At 37.8% G+C, this 24,500-nt stretch overlaps 1 long non-coding RNA gene across 2 annotated transcripts in view; it reads left to right on the top strand.

Moving 5' to 3' along the window:
- LOC142361089 (uncharacterized) overlaps positions 1-24,500 on the top strand; it is an 87,034-nt gene that overhangs the window by 1,077 nt on the left and 61,457 nt on the right. For both annotated transcript variants that reach the window (XR_012763621.1, XR_012763622.1), the window contains exon 2: positions 13,328-13,483. This is a non-coding gene — a long non-coding RNA (uncharacterized LOC142361089). The remainder of the gene's footprint in view (positions 1-13,327; positions 13,484-24,500) is intronic.

The following is a 24,500-nucleotide window of genomic DNA, read 5'->3' as shown; positions in this document are numbered from 1 at the left end:
AGCGATGGGGGGGAAGAAAAAAAAAAAAATCACGCAAGGAGAGAACATACATAGCACACTGAGTCTGTACTATTCACCGATGCTTGAACTATTCTGATAAACATTACAATATATACCACAAATAGAATATTAGTCTTTGGTTAGAATATTGCAGTAGTATACACCTGCAGAACACTAGCTTCAGACTTCAACCATTACATTAGGACATGTGGTGTGGAATTTTTCTCTAGCTCCATAATTTCACAGTAGTAACAAAATGCTACCATTTTTTCTGCAATCTTCATCCCCCCTCAACATGGAGAACAATCAGGGATGGTGTTGCACAGTCTGTACTAGTTCCTGAAGTGTATGTGCTTTCTCCAGACAATGGGTTGAGTTTACCATGGGTCTGCCCCTCTTCATTTTGCTACTCCATAATGTAAGATTTCCACCTTCTAGTTTAAATAAATACCCTTAATATTATCAATTAGACCTTATGACTTTGGCTAATATAGCTTTAAATCTGTTTCCAATAAGTAAATCAGAGACAGTATATGTTTTGGTTTGGCCTGGATAAATGCCAGGTGCCCACCAAAACCACTCTATCACTCCCCATGCTCAGCTGGACAGGGGAGAGGAAATATGATGAAAGGCTCAAGGGTCGAGACAAGGACAGGGAGAGATCACTCACCATTTACTGTCATGGACAAAACAGACTGAACTTGGGGAGAAAAGGGAGTTTAATTCATCACCAATCAAATCAGAGTAGGATAACGCAAAAATAAAACTAAATCTTAAAACACCTTCCTCCCACCCCTCCCTTCTTCCCGGGCTCATCTTCACTCCCTTTTCTCTACCTCCTCCCCCCAAGTGGCACAGGGGGACAGGGAATGGGCATTGCGGTCAGTTCATCACAGATGGTCTCTGCCACTCCTTGTCCCTCAGGGCGAAGACTCCTCACACTCTTCCCTGCTCCACCATGAAGTCCCTCTCACAGGTGACAGTGCTCCACAAGCCCTGCCAGCAAACCTGTTCTGGCAGGGGCTCCTCTCTCCACGGGTCCACAGGTCCTGGCAGGAGCCTGCTCCAGTGTGGGCTCCCCATGGGCTCACAGCCTCCTTCAGGCATCCACCTGCTCTGGTGTAGGGTCCCTTCTATGGGCTACAGGTGGATATCTGCTCTGCTGTGTACCTCCATGGACTGCAGGGGGACAGCCTGCCTCACCGTGTTCTTCCTCACAAGCTGCAAGGGAAGACTCTCTTCTCTGGCATCTTGAGCACCTCCTCCCCCTCCTTCTTCACTGACCTTGGTGCCTGTAGAGTTGTTTCTCTCACATTGTCTCACTCCTCTGAAACTTGTGCCCAAAGCAACTGAGTTTGTTAGTTGTGGCTGGGGTGGAAACACACAGTATCTTTCAAAAGTGTCTTCAGTGCCTCAAAGTTTGGTAGTACCCTTCACATGTTTATCCTGGTCCTCTAATGCTCAGGATCTAATGACAACAAGAGGTTAATATTCTTTTTCACCCTTTATAGATATCCCAGCAGAGTGGCTGACAAAAGAATTTCTTAAGTCCATGAACTATGACATAAGATTTTTAATTTCCACTTTAAAATAAGTTTAATAATCTACCTGTGGTTAGCTGATCAGTTAAAAATTGCATGTAGCATGTTTGAATGGACTAGCACAAAAAAAAAAAAATCAACCTGTATACTGACTAGATTAGTGTATACAGGGACCTTCTTGGAGTATTTTTTCAGACTACTTAGAACTAAGGTTAACATCTTCATGTAGATTTTACTGATTAATGGAGGGGGATTTCACCTGGGGGAAATTAGATTTTATGTTATAGAAATTAGTATTTCTGTATCCTAATGCAGCATTCTAATGAAGGAAAAGAACATTAAAATTTGCCAGAATGTTCCTTCAACCTGGAATATTTCTTACTAGGGTCAGAAGAATTCAGGTGGTTCTCTAAAAGCCACATATCCTCCTCTGTTCAGTGTTCATCCACAGTCCTGCTTTGATGGGTAGGTCAACTGCACTTTATACAGTTGATTTTTTAATGTCTTTTTTTGGAGACCCCCTGTACTGGGGTCTGGCCTATGCCTATCGAGCCACAGTTCAGTACTCTCAGAAGACTGTGGCTGTGGCAGGGACCCAGACTTCCTCTGAGGACAATATGGTTGAGGTAGGGACCCAAACAACAACAACTACAGTAATTGCCCCACTAGTAAAAAACCAAAAAACAGTGGACAAGGAAAGCAGTGGGTCCATATCCTCGATTAGTAAGAGAGGAGGAAGAGGAGGAAAGTTCTGATCAAGAATCTGGTTCTTCAACAAAGGAATTGGAGGAAGAAGTCAGACAGCTCAAACAGGAAGAGGAAATTACCCGGTCCCTGACCTCAGCAGAACTTTGAGACATGTGAAAAGATTGCAGCCACCAGCCAGGTGAGTGTATTGCTGCCTGGCTGCTCCCATGATGGGATAATGGGGCTGTCAGCAGCTGGAAGGGAAAAGAAGCCCAACAGCTGGGATCCCTTGCTAGAAATCGGGAACTGAGAGAGGACTTGGAAAAGAGGCAGCAATTTGCAGTCTCTGGAGATGGCTTCTCTCAAGTGTGAGGGCAAGATGCCCATTCAAGGAAATCCATCCCCAGAAAAACGGACTACTGCACATGAAGGCATGTAATACCTGAGAGAATTAGCAGTGCTAGAAGTCATCTACAGTGATCTTGATGATGATGAGGTCTCCAAAGATCCAGGGAATGTCCTGTGTACACAGGCTATGTGGAGGAAGGTGATTCAAGGTGTCCCAGCATCATATTTTAACAGCTTAGCAGCAATGTATTGCCCGGATACGGATACACCAACTGTGGAGAGTGTCTTCTTGGCTCCAAAACTTTGAAGAAAATCTCTGCACCCCCTTATCCCTACAGGACAGAGTCTCGGGTATCAGGGATGCCCCAAGAAATCAGTGGTCTCCTGGCCCAGTCAGAGGAAAAGGGAGCCCCAGACGCATGCCTTGTGGCGCACTCTGGTTCTTCCCGTGTGACCAGGGGAAGGATATGAGGAGGTGGGATGGTGAACCCACCTTTAAGGTGGAAGCCCATGTACACGAACTGAGGGAAGACAGCTGTTAAGAAAGGGACACCCAAGAAGGCTGTCAGTGTAGTTGCTATAGAAAATTATACCTATTCCTCAGCTTCATCATAAGCCAAAAAATTGTCCAAATACATGACTACACCTCTTCATTGTAAAAAGGCTTATTCAGTTGAGCTCTTGACAAATGCTCCTAAAAAACTACCCGAAAGAAAGCATGCACTGTCATGCAAGTGTACCCTAGCTAGCCAGCCTACTGTATGAAGAAGGCCCCTGAAACACAGGTCAATAGTAAAGATGTAACACTGCACTGGTGCAATTGTTTTTTCCAATACCTCAGATCCCTTAGCGATCTCTGCTGAGCCATGAGCCAATCTAATCCTCAGGTCGTATAGTCAGGCACCATTCTAAACGCAAGGACGAAAACCATGATCACAAGGAGACCTTTTTTGGCCATGTAACAGATTCAGAAAGGAAATATTAACCTTTTAAAAATTTATTCAATTGTTTGTAATTAGGACTCCTTCAGGCCTGCGAGTTACAGCATAAGATACCAACACATGCAGAAACAGAAAAAAAATCTACAATTACAACTGGTTAGAAAATGTGTGACAAAAATTGTTTTACATTTCAAAATTTTATGCAAATGTTTAACTTCTAAAAAAACAGCTATTGCCAAAGCAAATGAGGGAATGCAACCCAGCTGTTACCAGACTTCCAAGAGTTGATAGGTCTGGGAAAGTCTCACATAAGCAAACTAGGACCATGTCTGAGAATGACAGCCAGCAAACACAAGTGGCAAGTTCACAGTTTCTTCTAAAAAGTACACCTAAAAAAGAAATCCTCCTGAAACAAAAGTACTATCTAGCTATCCTCAAAATCTTGCCTCTTAAGTGCAGCTAACTTCAAAGCTCTTAGTTTGCATTTGATCCTCTTGGGATCCTTTACAGATTTTAAGGATTTTTAAAGCACCTACTCTTTCCTCAGGATGCCTAGTGCAACACATCACTACTAAGAACATAAATAGCTTGAATTATCAAGTTTACATTTTTAATACCAAGGCACTCTTAGGTAACTCTGCAACCCACCACTTCTGCATTGATAATATGTGCAATATATTCAACATCAGACTTTTTGCATATATATAGTATCCATGCAATTTTGTATGTGTGCAATTAACTACTCTTCCAGAGCCTATATATGCTATGTTAGAAGCCTGCAAGGGCAGTCTTGTTTTTATGCTATCCTGAAATGCAACACAGGCTCAAGCTGCAAACAAACCAAGTTAATCAAGAAAATGGCTGCCAAGACTCTCTTTCAAAGGCCACCTAGCACAAACCCTCTCCCTCAAAGCAGATACCTAACCCTTCTCAAGAACCCAGCTTACCTCCAACTTGTGATTGTCCTTCAGGAGCCAAAAGTTTATTAGTTTTTTCCTGAAGCCAAACCACAGTACTTCTGCTTCCTTTGTTTCTCTCAGGAAAACAGACCTCCCCTCTTCCTGGTCTTTTACCTTCTACAGCTGGGCCAATTTTCTTCCACTCTTTAATTGAAACTTGGGTTAACTCCTTCATTACTGGAAAGAGTTCATGAACACAGATAATACTCAGGAAAATAAGGACAAGTACTGGATCAATGTCCTAAAAAATATTGAGGGTTATAGATCTATTCGTGGCTGTTCCTTTCTTCATCTGTCTCTGTATAAACCAGAAAAGGCTGGTCTTGTAGTTGTACTTACGATTTCTATGCTTTAATTAAACATTTCACATAATTTAAAGGACTGAAGAGACTGTAAGGTGTAAGTATTACATTTATCAGGATAGTTTTGCCAGCAGGCAACAAACTGATGGCTGATACTTAAAAAGTCAGATCCAGTAGTAACTTCGTGCAGACAGATTTTCACACTCTCTGATTATTTGCATTGTTCAGTCATTACCACCATCAGAATTTGTGTCAGTTTGATTTATTTTTTGTTATTTATTCTGCCCTTCAGAAGTGCAAGAAGCCACTCATTCCCCTAGCAATACTGAGTGGGAATCTTTCAGAACCTTAAACTGCTTTCTAACTTCACAGAGCATGTGTGAGGTACTCTGAATTACAACATATCTAAATTCAGACTTCTCTGTCATATCAAGAAGACTGTTTACTTATTTGCCTTATGTGAAGCTGCTCTACAAAACATTGCATGCCTTTTATTATCTAGCTAACAGGTAACAACATATTCTAATATCCTGTTTGCACCTGAAAGAGTGAAATTCCTAATCACAGATGAAGAGATACTTTGAAATGTTGTTTTTACACCTGTGTTTTTATCACTGAAATGAATTGGGCTTCTGAGACCTTCAGGAAAGATGAGATTACAATGTTCTGAGATAATTTTAAAATTGTAGGAGGTTTAAGTAAGCATTCAAACTGTCAGAGACTTTCCCAAATATTCATGCTTGGAGAGTCAGAATGGAAATTATTTACGTGAATTAAATTATGCTACAAAAAGTCAGGAATAAGAAAAGCAAAGCACACTGAAGAACCTCAGAGGGAACTCACAGAGGATTCAAGGGGATAATGAAGGAGATGAAAGAGGAGAGCAGTTTGTGCACTGTTTAATTCACTAATCTAGTTTAAGCCTACTGGATAATTGCTTACTTCAGGAAAACTACAATCAATTCAGGTCTCTGTCAACTGGTTGCTAGGCTATAAATGTTAAGATGAACCACTCTTCCAATAATATCAATACTTTCCAGCCCTTACAAATAGTTACTGCTGGTTGACAACATAAGCCACCTTTTGCCTTGTTCCCTGGCTTATTCATACAAGTTCTCCTATCTGTACTTCACGCACTGATTCCAATCTTTGAAGTGACTCTTTGTGAAAGCACTTTAAAGGAGAAAGTTCTGAGGGGTACCACAAATTTGGAGATGAGATGGAAGGAATTGGTCTGCATTAGAAAATGTTCATTTCCTGTCATTTTTCAAGGAATGGGATTCTTAAAGGCAGGGACAGTATGAAGTCCATATTAACACACAGATCCTTACTTTAGAAAAAAAGAAGAAAATAAAAGCTTAAACACAAACATGACTAATCAAAAAGGATGTCACACATGAATACAGCCAGTATACAGAATACTTATCATTCTGTCACCTTCTGTGGCATTCTGTAGTTTTTACTCTAGTGATTGTATTTAAAATAAACTTGTCATACCACACATTAAATTTAACAGAAGCAAGATGTCTAGGAGACAGCATAATGCAGCTGGTCTGGTATTCCTACCCCATGAAAATTTTGGTTTACTGTTTATTAGATTGTTGCCCAAGACTACCCTACATGGAACTGCAAGACCTTTCTGGTCACATGGTGCCTTTTTGTTTACATAGTTCAACAGGTCCTCATGGGTGACTGTGGTGAGTTTGCTGACTGCAGGTCACATTTGCCGATCCTAATGTTACTTACCGCCTGTAACCGCCTAATTGGTACTTGCTGCCTCAGTCACTGTCCAAATGTTCTAATCAGCATTCACAATGTCCTCAGGAGAGAGCAAGTATCTTTTGTGGCTTGTTTAGAAATCTCCTGCTTCGTATAGAGGATTTATCCTCAGAAAAACTTGTGATATCTGACCTTGATTTGTATGGAATATTTTGCCTGGGCATGCTGCCAGGTATTTTGTTTGATATCTACATTGTATCCCTCTTGGCGGTCTTGTTGTATTTTTTTCCACCTCTGGCTTCTTGGCTTTTTCCATAACTACTTCAGGGCTTATTATCTTTACCCAAAGGCACTGTCATTACAGATCTTTCCAGACATACCTTTTAAATGTTGTTCCTAATAATATACTGTGAAAAGCAGGGAGAAAATTTCAGAAGCATCTAACTAACTTAGGAACTTAAATTTAATTTGCTTTCAATTAGGCAACTCTGACATAGTTGTAAACTTATATAGACTATGACAATAATATTTTACACTTACAGTTAAAAAAGTACATATAACCACATATTAAAACATTTTATAAAATATCATGTTTGACTTTTAAGGTGTATATTTTTTGTATTTTAACAAAAATTCTTGCATAGCGTAAAAAGAAACAAATGCTCTTTCTGATTCTTTATTATTGTCCCTTGAGAATTAGGATAGTTTGGTGAGAAGATAAAGTGTATTTGTTACAACTAAAAACATCATCTCCTACATATGAGCTTATTCCTAATATCCAAAGATATATGTATATTTAGGTTCTCTTTCTCAGTCTCATTGACAAGACGAAAGAAGTGATGTTGCAAATAATTGGAAATTTCTCAACTCCTAATTGCTTACTTCTCCCGGAAATTTCTTTGAAAAAAACAAATGAGGTAAAATTCATCATTGTAACAGGGTAAAGCACTGGCTACTTGTGAAAGCTGAATAGGTTATCTCTACTGCTTTGCAGTTTTTTAACTTTAGGAATCTTCCATGACTTTAAAATATGTTCCTTGTATTTACCAAATTTACGGGATAATTACTGCTTTTATCCCCATTTAAACATTGTGATTACGTATATCTTAGACGGGTTTGTCCTGGTTTAATCTTATTCTTACAAGTCCTGCTAATATCAATAAATTGTGGTGCTGGACGTTTTCTGTACTAGTGACTAAAGAGAAATAAAAAAGTACAAGAAAAAAAAATCACAAAGTACAAACCAGGGCCTTGAAATTTGAGGCACTGGGAAATGATATCTATCTTCAGCTTGCTAAAGTTTTTTTGTATTGATGTGCTAAATATACTGTTTTATGAACCTCTGAGTCTGTCAAAAGGCAGACAGCATCCAAAGGAAAGCTGGAGGGATAAAAGAGAGAGGGGCAGACAGAACCTTAACCAGATTTGGAAGTTTAGCAAGGAAATGTTTTTGTAGTTTCTGTTCTGTAGTTTAACTTGTCTAGGAAATTATATCATGAAAAATGCAAACCAGCTACTGAAGATCTTGTCAATAGGCTTAAATATGTTGAATTACTCCTCAAAGGAAAAGGTGGTGACAAAATACTCTGTATCAAGTTCTAGCCCAAAGAACTGCCCAATCCCATCTACAGAGAAATAAAGTCCATCCAAGCTGACCTTGAACTCTCTCTAAGGACAGGACATGTGCACCACCCAAATTAGGTGCTTCCAGGTCCTTAGGAGAAATTGTAACTTTTCAAGCTTTATATATGGTTATTAAATGTCATGCAAGGTGGAGTGAAGATTTGCTCTTGGAAAAGGAGGAAGTCTGCCTGAAGCTAAAGCAAATTAGTATTGTTGACCTTGGCCCTGACTCTGCTCCTGGTTAACAGAAATACTCCTATTAGTTCCATTGAGATCTGGATCAATCCTCCTGTTGAAGTAGAATCTAAAGCTACAAATTAGAGAAATTTCAGGCAATGCTAAGTTTACTAAGATACAACATGATGTTCTAGTATTGAAGAGCTATTGTCTCATGTAGGTTGAGTGTTTCTTTTATTGACAAGAAAACTTGTGTATGCATCAAAAAAGATGCCGGTATCTTGGGGAACTGTGAAAAGGAATAACTTAGGGAAGCTTCACAAGTTGTTTTTTCAGATGAAAATGATGCTTTTAGGTGTGCAGGAATGCATACATAAAACGTCTGAACAGTCCTGGGCGAATCATGGTGTCACATTCCCCTGTTCTGGGTATGCCCTGTTCTGGGCATATACTTCTCAGGACCACAACCTCAGAGTGACTTAAATGCGTACACTTCACTGAACCTCAGGTTTTTTCCTATTTCAATGAAAATAATAGTGTTACTTTATCAGAAATATAGTGACAGTAAATATACTCAAAATCAAAAATTTCTCAGTTTCTTGTGCTAAGTACAACGACAAAGCCAAGGTCTTATCTGACTCTAATACTCATTCATTAAATGTTTCAGCCCCAGCAGGAGGAAAGCTCACAGTATTTGTTGGATTTGTGTTCTTTCCCAAAATTTTGTTTGCTTAGTTAAAAAAATCTGCTTTGAATATTACTTTCACCTTACTGTCAACTTCAAAGCAATTGACAAATAGCAGGTAACTGCAGTAAATCAGCCTAAAAAAAAAATAAAATGGAAAGAACAAATGACAGTTGGAATAGATAAGGTGAATTCTGCACAGAAAATTTTCACTATTTTTTAAAATCATCAAATACGGTAAGTCAAGTATCTGGACAACACATTTACCGTGCTTATGAGTTGAAGGGTTAGCTAGAAACTGAATCCAATGTCCATGAGAAACCTCTTTTTGTTCTAGTGAAATTTAAAGGTGTAGAGTCTACTACCATGTATTTGAACAGTTGATTTGAACCATGGAAGGCTTACCTAAGCCACTGTACACGGGAGCAGAGTCAGAACTATGGTCATCCAGTGCCACTATTTTATATATAGTATTTAATTTTAACTCATTTTGCCTGCTAAAACTGGGGGGCGTTTACCACATTCAAGACTGTAATCCTGTAAAGAGCTTTCTGCTCAGTGTGCTTTTGTCTGAGGGACAAGCAGCATTCTCAACCTTTTTCTAATCTCAAGAATGACAAGTGTGTAAGAGTTGTCTTCTTTCTGTGATCTGAGGGGAGGAAATGACCAGTTCTGTGGCAAAAATAAATCACCTCCCATACAAAGGGAGAAACAGTTCCAAAAACTGGAAGTTCCCAAGGGGGTGGATCCTTGAATTTGTTCATCTTGATTATCCAGTAATGCATGGCAGAAAGTATGCCTACAATCATGGAGCTTAAGCAGACCAAACCAATTTCTTACTCCATTTTCAGCAGATTTGACTGCCTATCTTCAGAGTGTGTGTCTTATAAATTTAACCAGATCACCTCAATGGCTTACATTAATACAAATCCCTACATGGTGGGGATCTCACTTAAAGCAACCCATACTTCAAAGAAAGTAACTCTTCATTTCACCATGGTATTTCAAAATGGGGAGGATATATTTCCACTGAGAATCTTTTCTTAAGGAGTATTATTGAGGCCTGTATTGGGAAATACGAATATAGTTGGATTAATGGAAGACTATTAGGACTCTCACAGGAATAGTCACTGTGCTTTAACTGTCACTTGTGTAAGAAGGAACTATAATCCATTGAATATTATTGTTAATTTTGCTTTGCAATCAACAACAGTGGCTCTGGTTCCTCCTCATAACACAAAAAACCACAAATATCTCCAAAACTTCACGGATAAGGTGGTTTCAGTATCTGTCTCCCTCCACATCGAAGCACTGACAACAGGTAAGGGACAGGGACCAGAGTTATAAAGATGTTTTTTTTCAAAAGGAAAAAAAAAAAAGCATAATGTGACATATACAAAATTGAATCATTATGCAAAAAGAAAAGAATCTTTGGCTAACATTATTAGAAGCTTATGACTGAAAAATGAACATTCAACAGCTGAGAACACATCATCACTGAAAGCTAATTCTTGGAAGCTAGTAAATGTAGAGTTAAAGCCAAAAGTTCAATGTTAATTCTGCCCCTTCTGCTTTGTACATTAAAATATGTCACATGGCTTGAGTCATTTTACATTTCTTGATGTATTTAGGTTATAAGGAAAATTCTAACTAGAATTTCTCACAGTCTGACACACAGACGTACGAAATGAACGTATTCTATTTTTGGCTTAAAGTTTCAATCTCAATGAGATCTAACAAAGAAGTCCAGTTTGAAGGAATTTGATTTAATAATATTAGTTGTGTATATGTTTGATATTAGCTGAATGAAACTTAACACTGTCTCAACCTGACAGGATTAAAACATTTCATGTTGTTTTGAATGGCTTCATTCTGGGTGAGCCTTTACCAGAAAAATGCCAAGTGGTTCAGATGGAATAACAAGTGAAGATGGGTGAAGTGACTGGAACCTGATTTCCTGTGGATTTGTGTCCTTTGCTTCATAAATTCCACTACTGCAGTAACTTCAACATCCCCCGTATTTCGTAGCATTTGTAGTAAGCAAGAGAAGCTCATGTAGCTCTGCTACCAGTGAGCCTGCTGTGGGGCCAGCTAGCTTACGCCAGACAGAGCATGTGATATCTGAGCTCCCCTGGGGGCTTTTCCTCAGTGAACACTACTTTGAATCTTCCTCCTGTTCCCCAGTAGCTGATTCTCATGAAATTTGAAAGTATAATCCTCTTCCTCCTTGTCTGTTGCAAGTGGCTGAATGTGACTTGCAGGTCAGAAATTGGTGAAGGAGACAGATAAGATTGATAGCTTACAGTTATTCATTTGGGAATCATTCTGTTTGGGAAATCATCCTATATATGACCTAAATACTAAAACTGAAGATGGAAGATAGATTACCTGGATGCCATATAGGATTTTCATGGTATTTTAAATGGCTAGTGGCATACACTACACATTTATAAGAAAACTGCATTTTAATAAGTATTGTATCAGTCTGTGTAACTAAAGGATTTCATCTACCAGAAAAGAAAAAAGCACATCAGTGTTTCTTAAGTCATCCTCTGTTTTCCTAGACCACACAACAATACAACAACAAGAAGTCTGAACAACACTTATCTTCATTTAGCTTGTAACTTTGAAGTGGATTCTGAAGGTCATAACTTAAACAGAGGGAGCTGTATTTTCTATTTTGGTCTGGTTTTAATTTGAGTAATCTTTCTATTAAATATAGATACTTATGACATTTGTTAAAAGCCTCTAGTGCTAATTTAGCCTAAAAAAATAATTGAAAAATCTAATGGAGTTGTATTGGAAGTTTTCCATAGAATTAATGTTCCAGACTTAATGGATGTCTAAGGTATCATTATTAACGGGAATATTCCATAAACTAAAATCAGAGCCTTTGAATTGGTGATCTGATAGAGTCAGATCAGAACTTATTGAAAGCTGGAACTATGCCAAAGTACCCAGGAATTAAATTTAAACACCTTATGGAGGTTAATGCTTTTACAGTATTTACTTTAATTAGTGTTTTATTAAAAGCCCAATTTCACTCGCATACTTGGGGAAGAGTAGTGGCCAGCCTGTGGTTAAAGCAAGTGTGACAAAGGTAAATCTCTCCACTTCTGTCAAAAATACCAATCTTCTCTATGATTTCTAGGCTTATATTGCTTTTGGCTACATTACCACATCACTGAGGAAGCTGTATGAAGTCATATGTGTGTATCACAGACTGTACCATGGCCAACGAAGATGACATTACAAACTGTAGGCCTCCTCACAAACCATTTTGCTCTACAGATTCATTCCTATTGGTCCATGCTGCTTGATAATGTAAATATGGACGATAACTCTCCAAAATTCATGAGGTGTGTGCATGTCGTGCCTTCCCTTCCATGCTGAATATAAACCAAACAGTTTTATCTGATTAATTACAGTATGTATTTTTATCTTGTGGGGAAGGAATGGATTGCCACTGCAGGTAACTCTTCACACAGAAGTGTTTATTCTTCGTTTACTTTGGGACAGGTCCTAGGCCAGTAAAATCAGATCTTGTCCCCATTGACTGCAATAGGCTTAGAAACAATTTCTTATTCCATGTTTTGTCAACAGTAACAGTACTGAAGTAAAAGTAAAATTTTAAAATGTACAGAATTTATTTTTATTGCCATTTTTACAAGAAGAAAAATAAATTGTTGGGCTATGAGAAATTCTGTAATGATGCTACATGCGGGATAACTATATTTATCATATTCTTTGCACTATTGTGTCTGACCCATACGCAAGGAATGAACTCAATAAACATTTAACCTTCCAACTCGTATATCAGATTCACAAGGCCACAGTATTTAAACTTTCTAAATGCAAAATAGATATAAAATGTTTATGTTTTTTCTTCACCTCCAGTGTGGAAGTTTATTCCTCAAGAGGCATTTACTAGTATCCAGTAATGATAATGATAATGATTTCATTATGAACCAAAGTAAAATTTTCCACACAGAGAATTCAGTAGTTGATATTATCTTATTTCTTGGCACTACAGGGCTCAAAAAAGAAGTGTATCCTTATATGAAAAGCACATTCTCAGCTTCCAAATATCATCTAACAAAAGCCACTATTGTAGATAAATGCTATTTTCTTCCATTGTCGTCTTCTACAGTGCTGTTACTGGCATCTGAATTCAGTAAGCACTTTCAGTAAAACTTTGCAAATAGGGAGGCAGATTTATTTGCTTGATTCTCCTTTTACGTTCATTTTCTTATGGACTGAAGAGTATACAGACTTGAGTATATGCACACATGCACATACTAATAAATACAAGGAAGAAGAAAGAAATGTCTTTATTCATTTTCAGCACTGATGCACAGAACAAACGGACATGCAAGTTGTGGACCTCACCATTAGCCTCACCATTAATGAGGACTTCAGAAGAGTTTCTTTGTGAAGATGAACTCACAGTGGAGCTGATTTGAAGGCACATTCACACATGCACATGGACAGTTTTCATGAGGTAAGCTATTGTGTGACCTTCTAATATTCCTGCTATTCCCTAGTAACTGCCTATGATGAAATAAATGAAGTATAAGCTCCCTAATACAGTAGTGAAACAGAAGAATCTGTTCATAGGCAGCAACACTGAGTAGTTAGTGCAGTAAGGATAAAGTTCACACACTACCTTATCGCTAAGAAACTTCTCATTCGTCTACTAGACTCTCTATATGCTCTGGATTTCATTCTCGTCTTTGTAAATAACATTTTTGTAGTCTTGATCAAAATGCTCACTGTGCTGTGTTCCTTACATCCAATGAATTAAGGCTGTACCTTCCAGAGAGGAACGGAATGACTAATTCATTCATGGTTATGAAATGAGTGAATATTTACTCAGACAACATTGTATAAACATTTAGATACCTAGTTGACATCATGGCCAAAAGATACACAGGTCCACAAGCAACGAAATGGAAAGAAATATTAAAGGGTTACAAAACTTAGAAAGGATGTGCCTACAATTTAAAAGAAAGAGAAAAGAAGTGAATCTTTACAAATAAAGAAGAAAACAAGAAAAGAGAACAGAACTTTTGACCTGAAAAGATAAAAAATTATTGTATTGTATAATAGGTAATGAAAGAAATCAGGAGGGTAGAATAGATTATTATGAATAGAGAAGAAAACAACAAAACACAAAAAGAAAGACACGAAAAAGAAATAATTTCTATCAAGGAACTTTGACACAAACCAAGAAATTTTTTTAACCTGAAGTGCTGTAAAAGGAATTCAATATTCTTTAAAAACAAAACCAAACACAGAAAACATTAAAAAAGACTGTGCTATTAAAGTCTGCAGGAAGAACCTTCCAGAAAGAGCTTTTTTTTCATATTATTTTTATTTTCCAAAGTCTGAGCACAGTGAGTCAGAAACATCTATAAGTCACTGGGAGTAGCTTCCGGCTCAGACCTTGTCAGTAGGATTGAAATGTTTTACACAATGAAGAAAGGAAGGAAAGTGGCTAAAGAAAGAAAAGTTAATAGTGAGGGAGACTAATCTGGGTCAATTTTTTGGCTGCTGAAAATCAGCTTCAGTGGTAAAACATCCATTTATAACCACTTGGAATAAGGCTATGGAGATATTGTAATACTTTGTTTCCAGAAGCACATTGAGGTTTTATTTCTTGACTGGGTCTCTGGGGACCTCAGAGAGTAAATGTATGATATTGTGCTTGAGCATAGAAACGATGCAGCATTTTATGGCAGGTGAGTAGTAGGAGGGGACGGACATAGGAAAAGTAATGAGGCGCACACACTTTATTCAAGTCTTTCTGGATGTGCCTGCACCTCTGCTCCAGGGTGTCATTGCTGCTTTACTAGGGGAGCTCTAGCCGTCCTTGATAAGTGAGTATCTCCAGACAACAATGCTGTCACAGCACTGCCTTCAGATTGTGCTACCTGTGGCCGCAAGCATGTTTTCAGCTGGTTAGCCTATGCCTATGTTGCTGGAACATTACAGGGGCCCTAAAAGATCTGAGCACAAGCAAAAATGACTACAAGTAAAATTGCAAAATTTCAGGGTAAAAATCAGGCTCATCCACCACTGCTGGTTTCTTTAATAAAGGTATGCAACACCAAAAATGTAAGGTACTTGAAGTCTTTCATATTTGTATTTTTTTGTTGCCTGAACAGTTCTCCAGCCCAAGAATTTGACAAGAACATCAGGTACAATTTTGCTGTAAGGTCCATGTGGCTGCAAGGGGTAGTGGCAACCAGACCTGCAACATGGTTTCAGTAGTACACTCTATCACACGTTAATTCCTTAAGTGACTGAAAGGTTTGAAGCTATTTGCTCAGTTCAATATTTAAAAGTACTGTAACATCTGCATTTCAATCCTCACGTTCAACGAGCCACTGCTCTCACAATGAAAATAGAAAGATGCCCCATTGCACTTGATCTTCTGGCTATAAATAAAAAGAACTGTTTGTAACAGCTCTGTGCCAGGATACAGAAATAGAGCTTATTGCATTTAAGAAGCAAAATACTGCATATAGCAGACAATTGCCATATTAAGGCCTTTAATTACAAGGAGAACTATCCATGCTTTAAATACCTCAATTTTTATGGGCCAGAGCAGCAGCTAAGTGCTTAGGCAAGGCTGTAATGTTGTCTTCTAGACACTGGCTAAGATCCGATGCTCTTATGGCAGAGAGTAGTAGTATAGTGTCGTGTATTTCTACCTGTGGACCCAAAGACTGGAAGTTCCAGCCATAACTTGAACAGGCTAATTACATGGCTGCTTCTCTGTGAAAATGGGGGAGTACATGAAACTCTTATCAGGCTGAAGAAGTACAATAATATCCTTGCCATGTTTCTTCCACCAGGATGAACAGATCAGTACAGACCAGATCAGTCCAGGTCAGGTGCCCACTAGAAGGGCGTCAAGTGAGCATAGAAATGCCTGGATGTGAGCAGGTGTCTCAGATGGCATCAATGTTGCTTGAGGCATTGCTGAGAAACACGAGGGTGATTGAGCTAATGGTAATATGGTATCTGGCACCTGTATAGTACCAGACTTCCAGGAAGGATACAGGAATGTAACTGAGAGGTGGAGCAAATGTTGCATATATCAGCATGGCATATGAAAGGTAAATGATGAGACAGAAAAAGAAACTAAGGGTTAGTGTTAATAGGACGGTTGCTATTCCACGGCACTGTAAGGCTGGCAGCCTACACTCCAACCGTCTGTTTCTTGGGCAGATGATTAAAATATTCATCCCTCTAAACCACACAAAAATTCCTGCCCTGCTGGTGGCCTTCTTGTAGGTTTTGTTATTAGGTGTGGTGATTTGGCCATGAGTAAGGTATTTTAGAGCACTTCTTGTAAGCTGGATACCAGGGAACAGCAGAGACTGAAAAATCTTCTTCCAGATAGACAAAATATACCTAATCCTATAATAGCTCATGTGAATTTGGCAGACATTCCAGAGTGAAGGACAGAGCTGATCAATATTAAACTTTCACAAGCAAGTGGAGCAAGCCAATAAGAAAAATAAAGGAGGCAGCCACTATATTGAGAGAAGAGGGAATGCTCAAGCTAAGGGAAGCAGAACTGGTATTTGGACACTATCTCAGTTAAATGCAGATTTTTTCATTTGTATTGTATAGCTGTTGAACATGATTAACTGTAAGCACAGATTTCTACCTAACTGTCTCACAAGGCCTCTCTGAAATACAGCTTTTGTCAGGGTTCTTCAAATTCCACAGCTGAAATATGACAGTCTTTTTAAGAAAACAGCTCTACAGATATTCTTTTAATAAGGTTAGCTTACAGTTTTTCATCTACACCCTTTACAGAAAAGAGAGGAAAACAAAAAAAAGGTAGCAACCTGACTCATGAAATTTTAAAGTCTGAAACAGAGAAGGAAAATAAAATTAATCAATTAAGAAAAATATTCCCCATCAAGTTAGTGGAGCCCAATAATATGTAGCTTTTCAACTGCTGTTCCAAGAATTCCATTCATCAAACTTCAGAATAGGATCAATTCTTAATTCATTCACACAAGGACACAAGGAGGCCCATGCCATTCTAAATCTGCAGGACTGTTTATGATATGATGTCTGTCACAATTAAGTTCATCTGTGCTTCAAATTTACTTCTCCATTCCTTAGGCTTTTGAGCCTTTCATTCAAGAACACCCATTCAGAAAAGGCCCCTAAGTGTTAAAAAATTTGAATTGCTTGGACATGCAACTGTTTTAGACCTTACTGCTATGCACAAGAGCTAAAAAGAGAGTGAATGTAAATGTTTATTATACCAGGTGCTATAAAGTTGGAGTGGAAATCTCTTGAACATTCCCCCTATTCGCCTGACTTTCTGTAATTCATTTTTTTATATGCCCTCAATTTAAACTAAAATCCAGGGTTTTCCTACTTTCTTCTAATCCCTCTGTTTCTAGTGTCCTGATTGCCAGACTCACATATTTCAGATGCATACCTTGCATGCAAGACAGAGGATATTCAAATAACACTTCAGAACGTCAGCCAAGAATATTTCCTTTCAAACTCATCCTCAGTTCATGCTGTGTCTTTTGTACTCTTCCTGACTGAAATACGCTCTATTTCTCTCAAGCTTTTCAAAGAGATACAGAGTGTCTGGGAAACCCGGAACATCTCTCACCTTATCAGGACAAACCTGTGGTCAGCTGTACCTGAACAAAACAGGGGATTTGAACTCTTCAGCAGACATGAGACTAGTATTTCAAGATGAATTCCTTCTAGGCCAACACAAATGGAGGATGTTCAGGAGCCTTGGTGTGAGAGATGGGGCATCCTCTTCATGTTTGCTCTTACCAGCAGAAGATGACAATTAACTGTTCAGCGTATCAGAAAGAGCAGTTGTTTTGGGATGCTCATCTCCAGCTGTTAATGCAAAGAATAGTCTTACAATTTTCTCTTCATTAGCATTTTGCTCACTGTCTCGGGGTGACAGTCTTTTTACATTATACATTTGATTTTTCTGTTCACAGTTGCCCAGTAAAGGGAACCAAAATTGAGGGTATGACCCAAACAACAGATGGCTTTGTATGTAGCTGTTCTCTGTAAGCATCGTTTTGTTTCTATTCACTTCACTTGAGCTGAATCCCCCCACAGAGGTTAGTGAGACTCTGTCCCTAATCGCATATATCCCTCCTACGTTGAGGTGAGGTTTAGGGGAAGCCTTAAAAAACTCCTGCCACCTACTATGAAGGTCACTTCATATGAAAGAAGTTTTCTGTAGTAACTTTTAAGAAGTAAAAGATACTTCTCTAGCTTTCCTGTGTTGTTTCCTATCTATACTTTATTCTATTATAGTAGGAAAAAATCAGAAAAATAATCATTAAACCCTTAAATAGCATAGGAATGGAGGGAGACATCTGAATGTAAATTAATAGATGCTGTGTAATTCCAAAGAAGAAAATTTGAAGAAACTAGGCAGAATCCAATCATTTTGTTGCTGTCTCTTGGTGAATGATAACTCTGGGAACAAAATTCCAACAAGGTTTGCCAGTCAGTCAAAATGACTCTTTGTAATTATGAAATGAAGTGAGTTTTAATTCAATTGCCTCAAAATAGAAAACAGAACATAAATACAGACTTTCATGGGAGAAAATGGAGACAGAAAACAAATCATGACTGTTTACAAAGACTTCGAAGAGATCAGAGTATTTTAACATAAACTCATTTTCAGGAGCTCGGGAATGGCAAGTGATTTTCATTTATTTTTATTGATGTTCCCTTCAGAAATAATTGATGGGATGTTGAACACTTTCATCAAAGACTCTTCTAATCCCCACATTCACGTTTCATCTGAACAGCCAAAATTCATAGTCTGATATAACTGCAGTCTTAGTGCTAACTTATGGAATAACTGTACAAACACCACAAGGAACTTCCAAATTTAATCCAAAACAGTAAACACCTACATATATCTTCAACAACATGAGTATATTTCTCCTGCTCTAAGAGTCTGAGTGTTTGCTGTTCCAGTGATAACACAGTTACTCAGTTTATTCTGCTAGGTACCATAGCATTCTACTCAGCTAAGAAGCACTATCACAGTTCCTAGATTCCTAGTTTCCTGTACATAACCTTTGTAAAAGAAAAAATGCTGTACTCCAGCGATCATGTTAGCTCATCATGTGACATGTGTGACATACCTAATAATTTGACTGCAGCTGTATCCAAATGGCCTATTTATTCTAGACCATTCCTATGACTTGCCTAGAACATTAAGTTCTCTGAACACCTCTAAGAAAGACCCTCTAGTTCTCGTAGAGGATCTCTAGCTTCCAGTTGTGACTATTATCACCTTGGCATCAGTATTGAATGTACATCTCGCTGCTAAGGGCCACTTCAGTCAGACTTTCATTTCCCAGTAGATAGCTCCAGGACGACACGGTGCACCCAATCTGCTGAGCTTTTAATTATAAGTCTTTCTGTAGAAGTTGACAATCACCTTAAGAATCACTGTAAGCACAGGCAAAAGCAACGAAATAGCTCCATGAAGTTATGGCCATGGGACTTCCTATTTTCCATATATGTTTTCTCAAAGCAAGATGGACTGACTTTTTAAGAAGCACTTTAAGAAGCACAAGATCATGATGAGTGTAGTTGGCAGGACTTGGGAACAGGAATCTGGAGAATACCTGTGGGCAATTCACATACTCAAAGCAATTTGATAGGATGCTTTTTAACTTAAGATGAGTGAAGCCACCATCAGTTGAGATCATCAGTCAGTTCTCAGTCTCCTGAGACTTTAATTGCAATCAAGGGGCCAAATGCAGCTTGATTGCCCTTGTAGATCTCATAAGAAATCAGTAACATATTCTTCTCAGAGACCTCCAATTTCTTTGTATCAGTCTCTTCAGTACTAAATGGTCCTTGGGAATAGCTTTAACCAGCTGTGCAGTTACATGGTGGCTTAGGAAGCAAAGAATTTTAGACTAGGAAAGAGAAATTTGTGAATTTCTTCAGGAACTCATAATAATAAACAACAATACAGAAACTTCAGGAATTATATAACAGAAGATTTAAGCTGCATAGGCCAATTCTGTATTAGAACTTTATTGTCTGAAATGTGAAAACCTCTGACATACTCTGTCAGACCTCTGAATGTTGAGATGAACAGCAGGATGATGCATACTCCAATAATCCTCGTCTCTATTCTCATTAGTACTCAGCACAGGAAAAAATTATCTGCAATGGTAACTTCATATGCAAAACAAAAAAGTCAGATAATCACACTCTTTGGAAAAATTGATTGTTTCAAGTAATGAAGTCAGCAGAGATTACCATCTTGATCTCACAAAAAAAGAAACATGAGAATGGATTTCTGCTTATCCTTGCCATGTATGGAAAACTTTATCACATTGTTTTCTCCCAGTAATGCCCTCTTGTGGCCCTAATCATTCTTGTAGAAACTGATTTCTTTTCATGTGCCTAGTAGACTTCCTGGGAACCTCCCTTCCACCTGCATTTCTAATAGTCCACAGATTCCATCCCCTGGAGTTTACACAAAACAATTGCAAATAGTTTTTTTCCACTGCTCTTCTAACTTGCAGCAAACCATCTGCTCTGCTTACCCATAGCCTCCTTTGTGCCTTGAGCTAAGGTAGCTGAAAGGCAAGCCTCTCTCAGCTTCTGAGGGATCACCTACCATTAGCCACTATCTTTAGAAAGATCTGTAAATCCCTGGAAGAAGTTCAAAGCTGCTTTTGCCAACAGCACTTGATGGTCTCCACACATTTCTGGGACGTACATTTTTCAATCACAAAGCCATCCACTGTCTAGTATCTCACTACCTCATAGTCTTTAATGTGCTGTTTTAGCTCACAGCAGACCTATATAGATTATTGTACAATAAGGTAAAGCTCATTCCCAACTGATTTACTAGGTTGTTGGCTACTGGAACATTCTTCCCTTTTTGATTTCCATTAAGGATGTTGTATGTTTTCTCAGAAATCAAGTCAATTAAATTAGGTGAAATATATGGAACATTCCTACAGCTGTGTTATCAGCAAAATTTTGTCTATATATTGCCCCTGAGAGCTTGCATCCAGTTGTCTGAGACATAATACTGATAATTAATTATTTAATTGCCATCAGAGAAAAATGTGCAGCATGTGTCAGCTATGCAGTAAATACCCTCAAGTGTTTGGGGCTTTCAGTTAACGTAAGCGCATTTTTTTTTCTCTACACAGCTGATCACATCCTACAGTAAATAAAGATGTAACTTTAATATGGCCAGGCTAAGAGACAGAATAAAAGCTTGCAAAGGGAAAACTAAGCATTAAACAACAGAGATTTATTGGTGAAGGTCTATCATAAACATCATGTCAAGGAATTTCCCTATCAAATCCTTATTACCAAGGTGTAATAACTTCATGTGAAAGCATGCTGCATATCAAATTCACATTTAATGTTCTGTACTTTGACCTAGAATTCAGGATAATACTAGTCTATCGTGTAATCACAGATGTTTCTGCATTTCCTCTTTCTGATTATTTATATTTTCTCAATGATTTCTGTAAGGATTTTATATCTTTCTGTTTTTTATTACAAGATGGTAATAGTGATAATATACTAGATCACCAAATTGCAGTGATAGGAATGATTTAAGCCTCAAAAACATGTTAGGAACCACCAAACACTGTCAGAGGCTCACAGACACTAGGAAAGAAGCTCTTATGACTCTCCTTGAATCCTGGAACCTAAGAATCAACTAGCTCGGTGCTCAGCATTGCTGCTGAAAATAACAATAATATAAACATGTAGTTTATAATGATTCAACTTCAGTAATTACAGTATTTATAAGGAAATAGTCAAGTACATAATGCTTTTGCACTCAGATTCCTAATCATTGCTTTTCACTTAAGAATATAATATCTTAAGAATATAATGTCTCTCAGCTTCCCTTGAACTTCCCTTGAAAATACACAGTTGTACTTGATGTTTGAAAGACAGGCAGGCTACCAGGGTCAGCTCATTGTCTTCAGACATGCAGAGATTTCTGGTTTACTAAATTTCCTAAATTTCATCACCATGAGGCCCAGCTTTCTGTCTTCTACACCTACTCAATGTATTACTGTCTAACCTTCCTTGTTCAAGAAAACACTTTTATTGGGGAAAAACAGTGCTAAGGGGCTTTTCAAATTAGAGACAATTTTGACTAATTGATTTAGTCACATGTGATAGCTTTTCCAATTAAAATATTTTTAATATAAAATTTTAAATAATCTTTATTTCTTCTTAGCTTTCAGAATCTTTTAAATGTGCCTCATTGAACATGGAGTAGTTAATAAGATTTTTTAGCCACCCGTAATTTATAGTGCCTGAAACTTGTTATATGAAAGTGATTTGGTAAATTAAAAGAAAAATCACACTTTCCCCAAAATGTATTGTAAATACTGTCAAACGTGCACTGAATGCAAACTTTCTGCAGTCTGTAGTAGTATGAGGCGATTCCTGCATTCACTCATGACAGTATCAGAATAGCACTAAGTACAGCAACAACATGAAGACTTTTTTTTGGAAGGTATTCAGGAGTACTGATGACATTACAACATAGGAAAGGGGATGAAGATGCCTGAATTCCCACTACACTTGAAGATGGATGAAGGATGAGTAAATATTAGGCATTCGAGTCCTTAAAAGCTGCCTGGCGATGTCTTTAAGGACTGTAGTTACTGCCAGTATGCCCCACTCATGCTTTCTCAGTGGAGAAAAAAAGGAAAATTATAGCAGGAGTCTTCTCATGCTAAAGAAAAATGGAAAAGCTGATGAAGAAGCCAATAGCCAAAATCAAAAACCATGTTAGTGTGGAGCTGGCTTTTAGGAAATGGAGGTGCTTGTGATAACGCTTTATATGTACCTGTCAAAGTATCACCATTAGTTTTTTACCCCATCTGTGTTTCTGATACAGTATTCAGCACATTGCCAGTACAATGAAAAGCACAGCGCAGCTGTCAAAATTGATGAAAACTCTAATCTGTTGATTTTTGTATCAATTTTTCAGCAGTTAGAGCATGTACATTAATTTGGTAGATACACCATTCTTCTATACAAAACAATAGATGTAATTCCTGCTGTGAAAGGAAAGTAGAATCCAACTTTAACCATGGAGTTATCATTCCAGCGTAATACAGTAAGAATTACTGACAGGCTAGATCAGCTGTTATGGGGGAAAATGAAAAACATTGTTAGAAATGATATTTATCATGGACCTTTGACTTTTCTGCCTATCATGCGATCACTTAGTCCAAACTTTGTTTTCCAATTAATTTCCTCAGTTCTGCAGCAATCATTTGAAATCTGAATAGTTTCAAGGGAAACCTTTTGAAAGTAGAACAGAAGAATCACACTTTTCTTTTTCCTGCCCTGCCTCTCCACCTGCACTAATGAGATTTGTTTTTTCTTAGTTCTACTGGCTAGAAGCCCAAAAGATGCAAACATCTTCTTTAGACCAATGACCAACTGCCAATTTATACTAAATCATACATTTTTTAATATAAAACTAACTACATCATAATGTTCATAAGACCTATTTCAGAATTATTTCAGAATTTTAGGAATATGTTAACAATAGTGTTTTTCTTTGCTTTTCAGCCTCTAGAATTACAATTACATTACTTGGAGACTTTGCTAAACATGGTAAAAACCGTTTGGAATCTAACCAAATAACTCCGCAATATTACTAAACCATTTGTTTCTATAATGGGACAGTCATATACAGAACTCTTACTGGTTTGGTGGGTCTAAGTGCATGCTAGTAGTTCACATCCGGGTTTCCTGTCTCTAAAAGGGGATGTTGTCTTAGTCTTCAGGAACAAATGAGTGGAAAATACTATCTAGTCATACTCCAGTTTCTTCTGCAAATACAGCTCTGGTGATTTCCACTGTCTTTCTAGGCTTAGCTCCATGGAAACATATCACCTCTCAGAACTTAGTCACAGGTCTTACAGTATCTGATGTTTCACTCTGTGTCAGATTATTGAATAAGAATGTCAGCTTTTATTTCAGCCTACCTAATTTGCTGAGAAAAACTTGAGTAATTGTTTACGTTTATTGATTTTAAGATTGTTTTTGTTTTCTAATAGCATGGTTAATATTCCAAGACAACTTGGAACAATTAATACTGTTGATATGACATGCAGCAACACTCTCTACATTAAGTCTTTCTGTGTGAGTTCACTCTGACTAAGGAATTATGTATCTTCCAGAGAGGAAGGAAAGGAATATCATTGATCTTTCAGGAACTAAGTGTATATTACGGATCTTCAGAAAATCTGTTGTGTAATAATTTTTCAAAAGCAGTTCAAAGGTCAACTACTTACCTACTTTCCAGGGACAGAAACAAATTAATTTCCATTAATATAATCATAACCTATAGAAAAATATTCTAAAGAAACACACCTTTATTATACAATATGAAAGCCAAATACAACAAAAAACAAATCATTATGCTGCACTACACTGCTGGAACAGGCTGCTTGACAAAAAAA

The sequence above is a fragment of the Opisthocomus hoazin genome, chromosome 4 (assembly GCF_030867145.1).
Source record: "Opisthocomus hoazin isolate bOpiHoa1 chromosome 4, bOpiHoa1.hap1, whole genome shotgun sequence".
Taxonomy (NCBI): Eukaryota; Metazoa; Chordata; class Aves; order Opisthocomiformes; family Opisthocomidae; genus Opisthocomus; species Opisthocomus hoazin.
Note: the sequence above shows the minus strand (reverse complement) of the source record. Positions and strands in the feature narration are given on the sequence as shown.